The sequence below is a fragment of the Alosa pseudoharengus genome, unplaced genomic scaffold (genome assembly GCF_046254945.1).
Source record: "Alosa pseudoharengus isolate Yale_2024_CS ecotype anadromous, Long Island Sound unplaced genomic scaffold, YU_APseudo_1.1 YU_APseudo_1.1_scf_7, whole genome shotgun sequence".
Lineage (NCBI taxonomy): Eukaryota > Metazoa > Chordata > Actinopteri > Clupeiformes > Clupeidae > Alosa > Alosa pseudoharengus.
The window spans coordinates 975325-990740 of NW_027468859.1; the positions used below are offsets into that span (position 1 = coordinate 975325).

The following is a 15416-nucleotide window of genomic DNA, read 5'->3' on the forward strand; positions in this document are numbered from 1 at the left end:
CACTAATCCCGGCGCAGTGAGCTGCCTGCAACAACAGCGGCGCTCGGGGAGCAGTGAGGGGTTAGGTGCCTTGCTCAAGGGCACTTCAGCCGTGCCTACTGGTCGGGGTTTGAACCGGCAACCCTCCAGTTACAGGTCCGAAGTGCTAACCAGTGGGCCACGGCTGCCCACAATAACGTCCTTTTGCCAATAACGTCCTTTTGCCAGCTGTTGCTCACAAACGATAAGGCTGATTGATTCAACTCTAGCCTTTGTTTGCGCCACATTGACAGCACAATATTAAGTTATTACAAGGAGTCTTCATTGTTAGGAAATGGAATCATGTAATGAGTTGTTGCTAGTGTGACATTTCTGTTTGCAGTTTGCCATTAAAAGTGCAGTATGAGCATGGTAGCCACCTAGCTATATGAATGGAATATAGGCTGTTTCAATCGGCATATGCTTAGCAAACGCTAGTTAGTCTGGTAACATGAATAACATGATCATGAAACGTGTGCTTCCAAGCACAGACGTCACACTTTAAATCCTACCTGTTGCTTTTCACCATCCACTTATTTAACTACTGTCACATCCCTTGACATGCCATCTCATTTTCCCTCTTTCTTTTTCTATTTTTAGCCCCCGACAGCTTTTATGCTTTATCCATCTTTTTCCATAGACGAAAACTCACTACTCGTACCTGCACACTCAGCGCTCACGGCGCCCCCACTCCCTCTTCTATGTCAAAATTCTATGATGGAATCTTATGAGATAGGGCGCCTACTCTAGCCTGTTAGTCCTTATTTAACATTGAGGACTCATTTTCTAAACATACCCACTTTTTCTCCCCTATGCGCCGCATATAGCACATACCCACTTTTTGCACCACTGGCTGTGTTTTTTCTGGTTTCAGTAAACACCTTCAGGAACAAAATGGCCTTACCATCACCCAACACAGAGACATGTTTTACACATCATATTTTATACATCATGTTTTAAAGAAGTCATTGGATTCCGACTAATAATGATGGAGTTATTATATCACATTATATTATATTATATCACATTATATAATATTATATTATATTATATTATATTATAACTTTGCTCTTAAGTCTCTAAACGTGTATGGAGGAGATGGTATTCACAGAGACAGAGATGTGTGGGTGTGCATGTGTGTATGTGTGCGTGTGCATGCGTGTGTGTGTGTGGCGTGTGTATGTGTGTGTGTGTGTGTATGTGTGCGTATGCGTGTGTGTGTATGTGAGAGTGTGCATGTGTGTGCGTGTGTGTGTGTGGCGTGTGTATGTGTGCGTGTGTGTGTATGTGTGCATGTGTGCTTGTGTGTGTGTGTGTGTTACGAGCCCATCAAATTATATGAAATGGTGCAACATAACATACAAAGGCCATCGAGAAGCGGTGACGGTGTATAACAACTTAATTTAATAAAGGATTGTGGTTTGACATAAACGGAGCATGGTGGTACTAAAGCAACTAAAACAGAATAGAAAGGAAACCCTGACCACACATATCTGCGGGGAAATATAGATCTTGCCTGACTCCCGACCAGAAACAAAAGACATGGTGTTGTTGTGAGTCTTCCGGGTCCGCTTATTGCTGTGCTGAACTAAACCTAAACTAAATAACGTGAAACCCCATCACCGAATACCACCTGCTCTAAATATGAATTAACTAAAGACAACAAAGATCAATCCCATATGGGGAACGTGCTTGGACAACAAAATAACTAAATCTACACAAAAAGCTAAACAAAGAACGTGACGTGCCAGCGAGGCACCACGAAGCTGCCCTGCGTCTGCCGACGGGATCGGACGGGAAGCGAATGTCCGAGCGCGCCCAGACGTCAAACAGGGCGTCCTTATAGACGTTGCCCAACCCACAATCAGCGCTTGGCGGGACGCAAGATGGCCTGTAGGGGGACACAAGGAACAGCAGGAGTAACGCAACAAAGTAGCACAGCAGCGCAAACACTGTTCAACCTGCCCTGAATAGCGTAACACCCCCACCCTTAAAGAAAATAAATTGGGGGTTTAAGTTAACAATATAATGAATAAATATTTACAAATAAACATATTTACAAAAAAAAAGTAGTGAATAAACTACTTAGCATTCAGCAATGGCTCAAAACCCGCTAAACTGGAACAGAAGAAACAGAAGAGGGTTAACGTGCAATAAGTACATTAATTATTTTTTTTTTATTTATTTATTTTTTTTTTTAACAACTTTTATCCCATTTTATCCCACAATTTATTTACAATGACATGTATGGAGTAAAACTTGTGTCACCTTAAACCGAATTTGAATATGAATTTGAATATGAATTTGAGCAATTGTATTGGAAAAACGAATTCGAATAGTATATATTGAAACTGAATTCATTAGATTGGAACTGAATCTCAGTCAACTTGAAATTGAATATAATATTTTGAAATTGAACTAATTTGCTCTGATACATAAATTATCCTGACTGAAAATTTCGCTCTTGGAACTTTCACATTCAGTTCTCAAAATTCAGTTTCAAAACGTGAAATTCAATTTCAGTCTACCGAGACAAAAACAGCTGGTAGCTAAGGAAGAGCAATCGAGTGCAGAGCTATTGTGATCGCGTGACAAGTGCCGAGCGCGAAGCAAAGAGCATAGCACCCTCTTAGCAAGCTGTCTCCTGAACCTCCTTACAGTGTCGAACAGAGAAAGAAGAGATGGAAGCGACTGGCACATCAGAAAACGTCCAAGTAAGTTGATATCATATGCCATGTCTGTTAACGTTACTTTATATAATGTACATTATATGCTAGCGCTGGCTGGCTAGCCAGCATAGTTTCATCGACTAAGTTAAAGTTTTTTCCATAGTTCAGAACCAGTTAGACTACTATAACGTTACTCTTTGATAGAACAATATGATTGGTCATTGTCATATCATTGTGCCTTTTAGGCCTGTAAGAACACGTTACAATCTCAGGTTAAACAGTATCATTCATGGAAAACTGGATATGTCCCCCTAGTTAAGCTTTTTTCATCGTTGTGTTGTCTGTTAGCTAGCAGCTAATGCTACGTGGGGCAATTTTTTCGTGCCGTGATGTTGCCAGACAACTGGATTGCGATAACTTTGTTAGCAAATGGTAGCTAGCTAGCTTCTAAGAGTTTCAAACTGAATATGTTCTATATCGATAATATGATCAAGACTCAAGAGACCCTAGTTTAACAGTATTTCTACAGGTTGATTTATGCTTCTTCATCGACTCCATGCAGATTTTGTAAAAGTTATTGAGAAATAGACACAGTATATTACAATAACCTAATTATTATACTTTAACTGTGTGTTGTCTTGATACTTCTGTTTCAGTAATGTGTGTGTAGATTGCAAATAATGTGTTGTATGACGATAGAAATGTCCTTGGTTCTTAATTAACTCATTGTATTGACCAAGTCGTGTGTGTGCAGAGAAGGTGTAATGATATTTATTATGATGTATACGATCCAAGGTATGCATGTGTGTGTGAGAAACAACTGATTGTCTCTTAGGTGCACAGACTTGTCTCTGTATCCTGATTGCCTGATGCTTATGAGACCTCTTTGCGCAGAGATGAATAAACAATTAACGAGAAAGACTCACAGTAGACCTTTAAGCTAAACACTGATTGTTTGTTGGTTTTATTTTCATAGGTTGAGAGGCCTCAATGAACAGTGGACAGTGAGATAGACTGAGGACAATGGACTGGCACCGATCAGACATGGACACCGAAGCTTGATTTCTCTTAATAAATATCTTTGCAAGATGCAACACATATTGTAAAACACTTTACACACTAATAAACATGTCCACTGTTGTTTTCTCTGGAATTGATGTTTGCCAATTCACCATCACCAATTGTTTGCCATTGGTGGTGATGGATTTCCAAATGGATTTCCAAATGTATGGGCAATCTAAATTTTAGTTTATGTGTGTAATCAGCTGATATTAGATATGATGCAATTGCAAAATCATGTAGGTTTATCCTTTGCAACATAAGGAAGAACAGACCTTATCTGACACAGGATTCCACACAACTTCTTGTTCAGGCCATGGTCATCTCCAAGCTGGACTATTGTAATTTACTATTAGCTGGTTTACCTGCTTGTGTAGTAAGATTGTTACAGCTGATTCAGAATGCTGCCGCACGCCTGGTCTTTAATCAGCCAAAGACATATGTAACTCCTCTCCTAGTTACTCTCCATTGGCTCCCTATTAGGCAGAATTAAATTTAAATCTCTCACTTTGGCCTATAGGACACTGACCGGATCTGCTCCTTGTTATTTTAATTCAATGATCAAGACGTACATCCCCAACTGCCCACTGCGGTCTTCTGAAGAGTGTCTGTTGTGTCGACCAGACATAGGTCAAATTCAAGACTTTTCCTCAGTGGTTCCATGTTGGTGGAATGAGTTGCCCAGTGCTCTCTGTTCCTGTGATAGTTTTGGGTCTTTTAACAGGGGTCTAAAGACGTATCTGTTCAACATGCACTTGAATTAACACTTATGGTTTGTATAGTATTGTTTCATTTTCATTAGGCTGTTGATTAATTTGACATTGTTGTTTATTATTGATATTCTCCATAATGTAGTCTTACCATGCTATTGTTATTTGTATTATATTATTGACTGAATGTACATTGTTTATTATTACTATTTTCCCTTTTTTCTCATTGTTTATGTCATTAGGCTATTGATTGAATTGACATGGTTGTTTATTATTGCTATTCTCTTTATTATAGTCTGACCAACATCTTCATTTGTTCCCTGTTCAATTTTAAGTATTATATTGTTTTGTATTTATGTTGCTTTGGACAAAAGCGTAACCATAACCATATGTAATTGGAAGCAAATAAAGGTAGCCTACACATCATAGTATTACAAGAGTGGCTTTAAACGTAAGAAAACGGTAATGATTTGTCCTTTTTTGTTCATTCAAACATGTAGATTTTTATTCACATAATTACTAGGTTGTTGCCTTTTCTATCCATTAGGTGGCAGTCCAGGATAAGAAATAGAGCAGTAGTTGAGTAGGAAAAACGAAAACGAGAGAAAGTTATGCCCATGACATTTTAAAGAATGACAGGCTAGAAGTTTGCAATTGGTAGACAGTACATTGATGTTTGATGGCTAGCTGAGTAGTTCTGTATGGACTGACAGGCTGGAAGTTTGAAATGTAATACTGTAAAAAAATTTTTAGCCTATTTAAAATTACAAAAACGGTAGGTAAGACCATACATCGATGTTTGATGGCTAGCTGGGTAGTTCTGTACTTCAAGGATTGACAGGCTAGAAGTTTTAGATGTAATACTGCAAAAACATTTTTATTTGTTTAAAATTACAAAAACGGTAGGTAAGTAGGCCTAGGCTACATCGATGTTTGATGGCTGGGTAGCCTAGTTCTGTATTTCAAGGATTGACAAGCTAGAAGTTTGAAATAATACTGCAACAAATGTTTTATTTGTTTAAAATTACATAAACGGTAGGTGAGACAGTAGGCCTACAATAGGAATGTGTTTTATGAATCGTGCGTGCAGATCTAATAACCGTGCAAACCAAGTGCCCACACTATGCTCTGCTTCGCGCTCGGCACTAGTCACGCGATCACAATAGCTCTGCACTAGATTGCTTTTCCTGAGCTACCAGCTGTTTTTGTCTCGGTAGACTGAAATTGAATTTCACGTTTTGAAACTGAATTTTGAGAACTGAATGTGAAAGTTCCAAGAGCGAAATTTTCAGTCAGGATAATTTATGTATCAGAGCAAATGAGTTCAATTTCAAAATATTATATTCAATTTCAAGTTGCCTGAGATTCAGTTACAATCTAATGAATTCAGTTTCAACATATACTATTCAAATTCGTTTTTCCAATACAATTGTTCAAATTCAGCAATTCAAATGCAAATACAACATATTCAAATTCGGTTTAAGGTGGCACAAGTTTTACTCCATAGACATGCACATCAAGCACGAGACAATGCATCTGCAACTACATTGTCGCGTCCTCGGATGTGCCTAATCTCCAAGTTATAACCTTGCAGAATCAAACTCCACCGCATTAAGCGCTGGTTACAATTGCGCATGCGATCGAGAAAAACTAAGGGGTTGTGATCTGTATAGATCACAACCGGACACACAGCACCTCCAACATACACCTCAAAGTGCTGGAAGGCAAGCACAAGAGCAAGGGCTTCCTTTTCTATGGTCGAATAAGCCCGCTGATGACGGTTAAATTTGCGCGAAAAGAAACAGACAGGGTGTTCAAGACCATCCCTGTCTTGTTGCAAAAGAACAGCTCCCGCTCCTAAGTCACTCGCGTCAACAGCGATGGAAAAAGGTCGAGAAAAATCCGGAGCGGCTAGCACGGGTGCAGTAGTCAGCAGTGCTTTAACAGACTCGAAAGCAGCTTGACTCCGTGGAGTCCAATTGTAAGTCACTTTCGAGCTGAGCAAATCAGTGAGGGGCGAGGCAATGGCAGAGAAATTTTTGCAAAATGACCGGTAGTAGCCTACCATGCCAAGGAAGCGACGGAGTTCGCGGCGGGTAGTTGGAGGAGGATAATTCAAAATCGCCTCAACTTTAGACTGGACAGGACGCACCTGCCCACGGCCAACCACTTTACCCAGATATACAACAGTAGCCTGGCCAAACTCGCATTTAGCCAGGTTAATGGTTAAATTAGCTTCCGATAGTCTGCGAAACACAGTTGAGAGATGTGCCATATGCGAAGGCCAGGTGGCGCTATAGATCACCAAATCATCCAAATAGGCCTCGCAATTAGGCACGCCATCAAGAATGCCGTTGATGAGCCTTTGAAAAGTGGCGGGCGCGTTACGAAGGCCAAAGGCCATGGCGGTATACTGTAAGAAGTGATCTGGCGTCACAAAGGCTGAAATCTCTTTGGCACGAGGTGCCAGCGGAATTTGCCAGTAACCCTTCAACAGGTCGATTTTACTGACAAATACAGCTGAGCCCAGGCGGTCAACACAGTCGTCAATGCGCGGTAATGGGTAGCTGTCAGGCTTCGTAACGGCATTCACCCTTCTAAAATCTGTGCAAAAACGCATGGAACCATCACTCTTCGGAACTAGTAAACAAGGCGAACTCCATGGGCTATTACTAGGTTCTGCAATGCCATTTTTCAGCATGAAGTTTACCTCATTCTGAAACAACATCCTTTTGTGTGGATTTGTGCGATAAGGATGCTGTTTGATTGGGCGTGTGGAACCCACATCAATGTCATGTTCAATTACCGTTGTGCGACGAGGAACATCAGGAAACAAATCCTCATGCTGTTTAATCAAGGAGATTAAATCATTACGTTCTAATGTGGATAAACTAGACAAGAAAGAATTTAAGTCATTAAGAAGCTCAGAATTCTTCATTCTCCCTTCAATAACCTCAACTGATGGAGTACGGCCATCATCTTCCAACAAAGCACTCGCCACAGCACCCTGTTGTACCAACGGAAACGCATTTTCAGCTTGGGCCGTAACCACCAGCGACGAAACAACTTCAGCACCACACGTTTTGGACAGCGCCACTTTCGTTGCGCAAGCGTCATTATTTATGATGGTTGAAGTGCACGGAGACTTAAGTTCAGGAGCTGAACCTTCTTCTCGATCACAATACAACTTCAAACGGTTAATATGACATAGTGTGGTCTTTCTCCTTCGATCTGGAGTGGAGATGACATAATTCAGATCATTCACTCGCCGTTCAACACTATAAGGTCCGCTATAACGAGCCTGCAAAGCAGAGCCCATCACAGGAATCAACACCAGAACTTTATCACCAGGACTGAAACTTCGGGAAACAGCCTTCTGATCAAATCTCTGCTTCATTCTCTTCTGAGAGACACCTAAATTTTCTTTAGCCAGCTGACATGCACGACTGAGCCTACAACGCATGTTGGACACGTAATCAGACAAGCTGAGACACTCTTTCGGCTCAGCGAGCCACGACTCTTTTAGCAGCTTTAAAGGCCCACGAACCGTGTGCCCGAAAACAAGTTCTGACGGGCTAAAACCCAAACTCTCCTGCACAACCTCGCGCACGGCAAAAAGAGCAAGCGGCACACCTTCATCCCAATCACGCTGGAACTCGAGACAGAAACACTTTAGCATATTTTTCAAAGTTTGATGGAACCTCTCCAGTGCACCTTGAGATTGCGGATGATATGGGCTGGATGTAACATGGTGGACCGCGAGCTGGCGCATAGCTTGTGCAAACACTCGGGACATGAAATTGGTACCACGGTCTGTCTGAACGGTTTTCGGAAGGCCAAATAGAGAGAAGAAACCCATCAGGGCCTTGATGATGACAGGAGCTGTAATTTTACGGAGCGGAATTGCCACTGGAAAACGAGTCAAGCTACACATTATGGTAAGTAACCATTGATTCCCAGACTTTGTTTTAGGCAATTGTCCAACACAGTCTAATATTACGTGTTCAAAGGGCTCAGACGTAACTGGAATCGGCTGTAAAGGCGCAGGTGGAATCACCTGGTTAGGTTTACCAGTGACCTGACATAAATGACATGTTCGGCAATATATCACGACATCTCTTTTAATACCTGGCCAAAAAAAATGGCGTAAAATTCTGTCAGTGGTCTTATTTACACCGAGATGACCCGCGAAGTGATGGTCATGAGCTAAACTCAAAACTTTATCACGAAAAGAGACTGGGACAACAATTTGAAAGAGGACTCTCCACTCATCTTGCGCTGAGGCCGTAAGAGGCCTCCACTTGTGCATTAAGACACCATCTCTTATAAAATAGCCGTGCGGCGAATGCTCAATGTCTTCTTCAGAAATAGCTTCTGAAAAGAGAGAAGACAGAGACGGGTCAATTTTCTGTTCCTTAATAAGCTGCTCGCTACTCATAGATAAATTAGGAACATCAGAAGGAAACGACAGTGAAACAGAATTCAAAAGTAAATCACTATCGCTAGAGAGTGAAGGTCGAGCAATAAACGTATCACTAAGATCAAGTTGATCCTCAATTGCAGTCTCGTTTTCGTTTTTCGCCATAGCGCGAGTAACAACGCTAGAGGTGAAAACCTCGGGGAATTTAAATGACAGGTCATCAGTACATGTTTTGGGGAATGCATGAGACACAATGGGGCCAGGCAAGACTTTTCCACCACACAAATCGTTACCAAGTAGCACCGCTACGTTTTCAATAGGCAAGGAGGGGCGTATGCCCATGGTAACATTGCCAGTAACTAAGTCAGACATAAGAGAAATCTCATGCAGAGGGACGTTAACATAACCCATTTCGAATCCACGTACAAGAATACTATCACCAGTAAAAGTCTTATCACTGAAAGGCAACACATCTTGCAAAATAAAGCTCTGTGAGGCGCCAGTATCACGCAGAATTTTTATCGGAACGCGCTCACTAGGCTCACCGGGCAAAGAGACAAAGCCATCCATTATAAAAGGCGCAAAACCGTGATTGTCAGTATTGGTGTCTTCTCTACTCACGGGCAAGTTTGAAACACACAAACCCACCTCTGATCTATAGGAAGCTGGTTGATTCGCTGCCTTATTTTTACGCTTTAGAGAATAACACTCGGCCAGAACATGCCCACGTTTCTTACAGTAGGCGCAGGTCGGAACAGTAGCGTTAGATGCCGGCGGACGCCTATCTGGAGAGCGGGCAGACACGGGCATGGTTTCTCTAAACATCTTAGGCACATTTGGATGACTGGAAACGTTTTGTGGAAACTTAGAGTTAGAAGGGACACGCTTATGTGTGAGCACATATTCGTCAGCAAGCACGGCTGCATGACCAGGAGTCAGATTTTTATGCTCACTAACATGGGTAGCGACTGTTTGAGGAAGACCGTTTTTAAAGTCTTCAAGAATAATCAAGTCACGAAGAGATTGGAAAGTTGTCACTTCTTGAGAACTAAGCCAGCGATCAAATAACATTTCCTTTTCTCTAACATACTCTACATATGTGAGAGGTTCAGGTTTGTGATAAGTGCGAAACTTTTGTCGATAAGCCTCTGGCACAAGAGCATAGATGCGTAAAACAGCATGTTTGACTTTTTCGTAATCTGCTGCGTCCTCTAGAGTTAATGAGGAATAAGCTTCCTGCGCTTTTCCCGTGAACACACATTGTAGCGTCATGGTCCAAATTTCTTTGGGCCATTTAAATGTCGTCGCTACGCGCTCGAAATGTGCAAAGAACTTATCAACTTCGCTCTCACTGAAAGGTGGAACAAGGCGAATGTTTCGAGTTATGTCAAATTGATCTGGCCTGAATGGAACACCAGCCTCACGGGCCTTCAACTCGAGTTCTTTAATACGCAATGCCTGCGCAAACTCAAGGTCTTTTAATCTCAATTCGTGCTCTCTTTTTTCTCGTTCTCGTATTGTCTGTCTATCAGCCTCCAATTTAGTTTTTTCGCGTTCCCATTCAATTTCCTTTTCTCTTAACTGTAAACGTTTTAATTCCAGTGCAGCTTTACTAGGTGAAGGTGAAGGGTCAGTAGGAGGGTTTTTACCAGGCGACGTAGATATATCAGGAGATACTTTCTCAAACACTCCCAGTTCTCGCAATTCTTCAATAAGCTTATCCTGAAGCTCAGCCTTGGAAGGGCTACCACTCACCTCAAGTTTATAGTGGCCAGCGACTCTAACAAGGTCATCACGCGTTACAGTTAACAAAATCTCCTGTGTAGGAGCGAGAATAAACGCGTCTAAATCAAACATTGCGGGTAACACACAAAATTCTCTAAACGGGCAAAAAGACGAAAAATGCACTAGAAAAACAAGTCACCGAAAATCTACGGCACAAGACAAAGGGCGATCACGACAAGCTGATGCGCACCAACAGCGCGCAGTGCGACCACCACGGAAAAAGATTTTCACAAAGGGAAAATCGGACTTATTTAGAAAGGCCAACAAATTAGGCCACAAATATGGTTCAAAACCCGGCTAAGCGAGCCCCCATTTATATGTTACGAGCCCATCAAATTATATGAAATGGTGCAACATAACATACAAAGGCCATCGAGAAGCGGTGACGGTGTATAACAACTTAATTTAATAAAGGATTGTGGTTTGACATAAACGGAGCATGGTGGTACTAAAGCAACTAAAACAGAATAGAAAGGAAACCCTGACCACACATATCTGCGGGGAAATATAGATCTTGCCTGACTCCCGACCAGAAACAAAAGACATGGTGTTGTTGTGAGTCTTCCGGGTCCGCTTATTGCTGTGCTGAACTAAACCTAAACTAAATAACGTGAAACCCCATCACCGAATACCACCTGCTCTAAATATGAATTAACTAAAGACAACAAAGATCAATCCCATATGGGGAACGTGCTTGGACAACAAAATAACTAAATCTACACAAAAAGCTAAACAAAGAACGTGACGTGCCAGCGAGGCACCACGAAGCTGCCCTGCGTCTGCCGACGGGATCGGACGGGAAGCGAATGTCCGAGCGCGCCCAGACGTCAAACAGGGCGTCCTTATAGACGTTGCCCAACCCACAATCAGCGCTTGGCGGGACGCAAGATGGCCTGTAGGGGGACACAAGGAACAGCAGGAGTAACGCAACAAAGTAGCGCAGCAGCGCAAACACTGTTCAACCTGCCCTGAATAGCGTAACAGTGTGTATGTGTATGTGTGCGTGTGTGTGCATGTGTGGGTGTGCATGTGTGTGTGTGTGTGTGTTGCCATGCGTGTGTGTGTGTGTGCGTGCGTGTGTGCATGTGTGTGTGTGTGTGTGTGTGTGTGCGTATGTGCGCGTGTGTGCATCAAAGTCAAAGTCAAAGTTTGCTTTATTGTCAATTTCTTCACATGCCCGGACATACAAAGAGATCGAAATTACGTTTCCCACTATCCCACGGTGGAGACAAGACATATTTTACCAATTAAGTCCACAGACAAACATAACATTCAAGTAAACAATATAAAAAGTAAATAAGAAGGCACATACAATGAAGAAATAAGAGCAGCAAAATTGGGTTGAAATTGTGCAATTGTGCATAGAGTAGACAGTCAATATAATAGTGCAAAGTCAGGCCAATAAAAGGCTGAGGTAGTTCTGTTTGTGCATGTGTGTGTATATGTGCATGTGTGTGCGTTATTGGGTCATTCTACAGAAACGCACACTTTTGACATGGCAAGATGTCTGAAAATTTCTTTCATTTTCTAAACTTCAAACTTAGACCACACTATTACTTAACTTATTGGCTGTAAGAATACACTTAAGGGACACCTTAAATATTTTTTACCTTTATTGAGCATTTATTTAAAGATTTCATGCACCGTCTATTTGTCACTGGTGTTACCTTACTCATTTTGGCAATAATTATAGCTTTTTTAAAAATATTATCTCTCAATCTCTTTAGCACATGTAATAAGAGCTACAGTACAATTATGATAAGGCAAAAAACAGGAGATTATTGATTTATTTATTTTAATAATGATTGTTAAAAGTTTATTTGAATGATGTTTATTCAAATGTGCAACCATGTATTCTCTATAAAAATGAAAATATCATAAAAAACAGTTATAAACAAATAATATTGCAATTGTTTAAATGTCATCTCTTAAGTCTAGCAAAATTAAATGAATATTAAATCATTATCATGTCGAATTTGACACATTTGTCTTAATGTTCCTGAAACACACAGTAACACCAGTGACATTTATGTAACACCAGTGACCAAAGATCTTGACTACTCAACTCGAATTAAGTATATGACACCAAATTGTTACATGTAGGCTAATAAAATCACATTTAACAAAGTATTGTAAACAAGAATTTCATACATTGTAACTGACAGTCACTGGTGTTACCCACATGAGGGTAACACCAGTGATGGTAACACCAGTGACAACTCTCAAGGAAAATGAAATTTACAAAATGGCTGCTACAGGGAATCAAACCACATGTTGTCATTCATGGTATACTCACTAAATTATGTATATTAATCCATTTGTAATCTTTTTTTTTTAACTTTCCAAAGAGTAAAATAGGTCATACCAGTGACGTCAACTAAAAGCTTCAAAGGAAAACTTAAGATAAATGAGAATATTTCTCAAAAATGAAAAGAGTCAGTGGTCTTACCATGTGTCTGTCTTCTTTGATCTTCAGGAAGGAAGTAAATAGATGTCCTGTGATGTCATCAGTCTGATTTTTTATGTCAAAATGATAGTCTTTTCTAATGAGGTAACACCAGTGACATGACTCCATGGGACATACATTTTTATAATTTTATTTGTAATATTTAATTGCCATTTTGTATTTTTATCTAATGCATATAATATATTTGATAGTTATGCATATATTATTGCAATTTAACTGAATAAAAATCATGTTTTTGACTTAAAAATATTGCCCTCTGCCTTTGTACTTGACAGTTGGGACGGGCATTTTTGTGGTGCCTGGGAATTCATAAAATTGTTTAAAAACAAATACTGTCATAATGATGGCTCAAAAAGGTGTAATTGTTCAGGAAACATATTATTTTACTTTAAAATATGAATAAATTGCAACAGTAATATGTTTTTAAAATGTTATAGTCCTCTAAAGTCAGGGGACAGAAAAGTGTGCGTTTCTGTAGAATGGCCCTATTATATTATATTATATTATAACATCACTGCATCTGTGAGCTGTGATTAGGGAACACACACACACACACACACACACACACACACATACTAGATAGATAGATAGATAGATAGCAGCACTGCATCTGTGAGCTGTGATTAGGGAAACTCAGTGACTCGTGTGTGTGTGTGTGTGTGTGTGTGTGTGTGTGTGTGTGTGTGTGTTTGACTCTTGTGATCCTATGTTCAATCGGTTGGAGAGTTTAAGCCATGACTAATGAAGGCCTGTGGGGGCATGGGCCCCTCCCTTAACCTCGCCTCCACCCACCCACCCACACACACACACACACACACACTCTCCCATAACCACACCTACACACACATACACACACACACTCTCCCTTAACCACGCCTACACCCACCCACACACACACACACACTCCCTTAACCACGCCTACACCCACCCATACACACACACACACACACACACACACACCCACACACACTCTCTCCCATAACCACGCCCCCAAACACACACACACTCTCCCTTAACCAAGCCTCCACCCACACACACACACACCCACACACACTCTCTCCCATAACCACGCCCCCAAACACACACACACACTCTCCCTTAACCACGCCTACACCCACCCACACACACACACACTCCCTTAACCACGCCTACACCCACCCATACACACACACACACACACCCACACACACTCTCTCCCATAACCACGCCCCCAAACACACACACACTCTCCCTTAACCACGCCTACACCCACACACACACTCTCCCTTAACCACGCCTACACCCACCCATACACACACACTCTCCCTTAACCACGCCTCCACACACACACACACACACACACACACACACACACACACACTCTCGCTTAACCACGCCTCCACCCACACACACACACACACACACACACACACACTCTCCCTTAACCACGCCTCCACCCACACACACACTCTCCCTTAATACCATCCAATCAGTTTTTTTTCCCGCGGACCACCTTCTACATCCTGACTCGGCTCGCGTACCCCCACCATCCGACACATAAAAACATAGCACATTCTATTGACGCATTCCAGGCATCATGTTTAATTAGCCGCCCTAATAAAAGGTGAGGAGAACCACATTAGACTGCTTAGAGTAGATACTGCAGCACCTCACTGCAAACCGCACTGTGGATTTGGGCCGCAGTCTGTCTCCCAGTCCACGTGAAGCCTAGGACTATACTGTATGCCTCATCATAGGCTACTGTATGCCTCATCATAGGCTACTGTATAGGCTACTGTATGCCTCATCATAGGCTACTGTATGCCTCATCATAGGCTACTGTATGCCTCATCATAGGCTACTGTATGCCTCATCATAGGCTACTGTACGCCTCATCAGCGGCTACTGTATGCTACTGTACGCCTCATCATAGGCTACTGTATGCCTCATCAGCGGCTACTTTATGCCTCATCATAGGCTACTGTACGCCTCATCAGCGGCTACTTTCGTTTTCTTCACGCAGTTCTTTCTGTCCCGTCTTTTCTTTTATCCCCCTGCTCTCCACCTCCATCATTCTTCCCCCCATCCCATCGTTACCTGTGTCCTGCTCTGTTTCTCTCGCTTCTCCTCTTCCATCGCTTTAATTCGGCCTTTTGGACAGTGTCCCTGTTTTTAGCCAGTTTTCCATGTTTGCGTAGCCTTCTACCTATCTATACTTCCACGAAACTAACGCGTCAGATATTCTGGCTGCCCGCAGGAAATCACGTGCATAGTGGGTAGCTTATTTTTTAATGAAAACATAGCCTACT

General features: G+C 41.7%; 1 long non-coding RNA gene across 1 annotated transcript; it reads left to right on the forward strand.

The window, feature by feature from the left end:
• Positions 1-2305: 2305 nt before the first annotated feature.
• On the forward strand, positions 2306-3827 carry LOC143109492 (uncharacterized). Its single transcript, XR_012983880.1, has 2 exons — positions 2306-2732; positions 3664-3827. It is a non-coding gene; the product is annotated as an uncharacterized LOC143109492 (long non-coding RNA).
• The last annotated feature ends 11589 nt before the right edge of the window (positions 3828-15416 follow it).